General features: G+C 37.0%; 1 protein-coding gene across 1 annotated transcript in view; it reads right to left on the reverse strand.

Annotated features, from left to right (window-relative positions):
* The window catches only part of paplna (papilin a, proteoglycan-like sulfated glycoprotein), a gene marked incomplete in the record, with an annotated part of 69,681 nt that overhangs the window by 11,437 nt on the left and 56,404 nt on the right, over window positions 1-1,840 (reverse strand).

The raw sequence follows: 1,840 nt of genomic DNA on the forward strand, positions 1-1,840 counted from the left end.
TATCTACAGTGTCCTGAGACAACGTATGTTGGGACTTGGAGCTGTATAAATAAAATAAACTTGAACTTGAACTTAATACACCAAAGCTTGTAGCCTGTTGCATCCCTCTCATGCCATTTGTTATCTGTGTCCTCAAGGCTGTGTCAAATGTTTCTTCTTGCAAAGACTTCAATCCAGAATCAGAAATACTATGAAGTAAATTTTATTGATTCCATGGCATTTTTTAAACTGTGGCTAAAATATGAAATAAATAATTAAAGTAAATATCACAGATCCACACACACACATCCATGCTGGAGCTTCAGTGATTTCTTACTGAGGTACGTAGTTTCTAATAGTCAGAAACMGGTGGTTTATGTTTGTCATCAAAGATAAAACAATAGAGTTTGGACTTCTTGGACGACATCTGTGTTCACTGTTTGTGTTCACTCTGCTGAAGGAGTGAAAATGAGTGGAACGTAGTTTCCACTGGTGGGCAGCACTAATCTAAAAATTAGTTCCACTAGCCCTAAAACACTATAATATTTAGATCCCCTAAATCTAAAGCACTAACACACTGAAAAACTTAGCGAAAGCTAATTGTAAAGCACTAAAATAACCCAGTCAACCCATGAACATTCTTCAACATGACAACATGGGTCACATGATGTCATGTTGATCTCTTCAGACTGATCATTGACATGCCACAGCTGGATTTGAGTTCATATATTGTTAATATGACACCTGGTGGAGAAGTGACACATGCTGTACTGTAAATGAGCAAAATGAGTGACAGCTTTCACCGTCACTTATTAACATTAACGTTGATCAATAGATGGTTTTCGTTGACGTCATCATCCGGGACTTTTTTACCCTCCGCAAACCATTTGTGGGGCTACTATTTAGCTTGTAGCGATAAAACCAGTATGGGAGAACCACAAAGCAAGGGAGGAAAAAATGAACGACGCAGACGAGCATGACCAGGATAATAATAGTTTGTATTTAAAACATGCCTTTCAGGACACCCATGGATCTACTGAATAATAAATCTAAATCAAGGTATTTAGCTTTATTGAAAGTAGCGATCCTTACGAGCTGCTGAAGTCTGCAGAGCCGACACACAGGCTGTGTTCACATGACTCTGTGTGACTTCCTCTGATATTATTAGTAACCACATCTTACATACTCCAAATGTGTACATACTGCATAATAAGGAGCTTTTTGTGATCATTATCTGATACTGTCAGTGTATCCTACTTTCATGTTTACAAGGGTAGATTGCATAATATTCAAAACACTTTTCTGTTCACAGTGCTCAATCTTAATCTTAATTAACGTACTATGTGGTCACTGACCACGGTAGGAGTGATCTGAACACTCTGGAATCCCGAGGAGGGTGAAATCTTTGTGGTTGATTATCACCAGTCACAAAATCACGTTGCTTTGCCAACAGTTCTACTTCTTAGTGGTTTTAAGCCGTCTGTTTTTTTGGAGCGTCTCTCTGCCACACAAGCAGCACCGTTTTGTAACTAGTTCGAACACAAATTTGCTCCATGACTGTTAAAACAACTTATAATGGAAACATACTACATAAATAATCTAGACCAGTGGTTCCCAAACTTTTTATCTTCTGACCCACGGAATATTCGTGGCTAAAACTTGTGACCCCAAATATTACTGGTCTGAGTACATGAACTTCTTTAATAACTCTAAAACATTTTGACAATCTAAACAGCTTATACACAAATATAAATACTTATTTTTACTTATTTGTGTTTTTGTAATAATTATAGGGAAATATTACATCAGCAATTATTTTATTACCCTTTAAATTGATTTCTGGAGATTATCCAAGGTGCTT

The sequence above is a fragment of the Austrofundulus limnaeus genome, unplaced genomic scaffold (genome assembly GCF_001266775.1).
Source record: "Austrofundulus limnaeus strain Quisiro unplaced genomic scaffold, Austrofundulus_limnaeus-1.0 Scaffold800, whole genome shotgun sequence".
NCBI classification, from domain to species: Eukaryota; Metazoa; Chordata; class Actinopteri; order Cyprinodontiformes; family Rivulidae; genus Austrofundulus; species Austrofundulus limnaeus.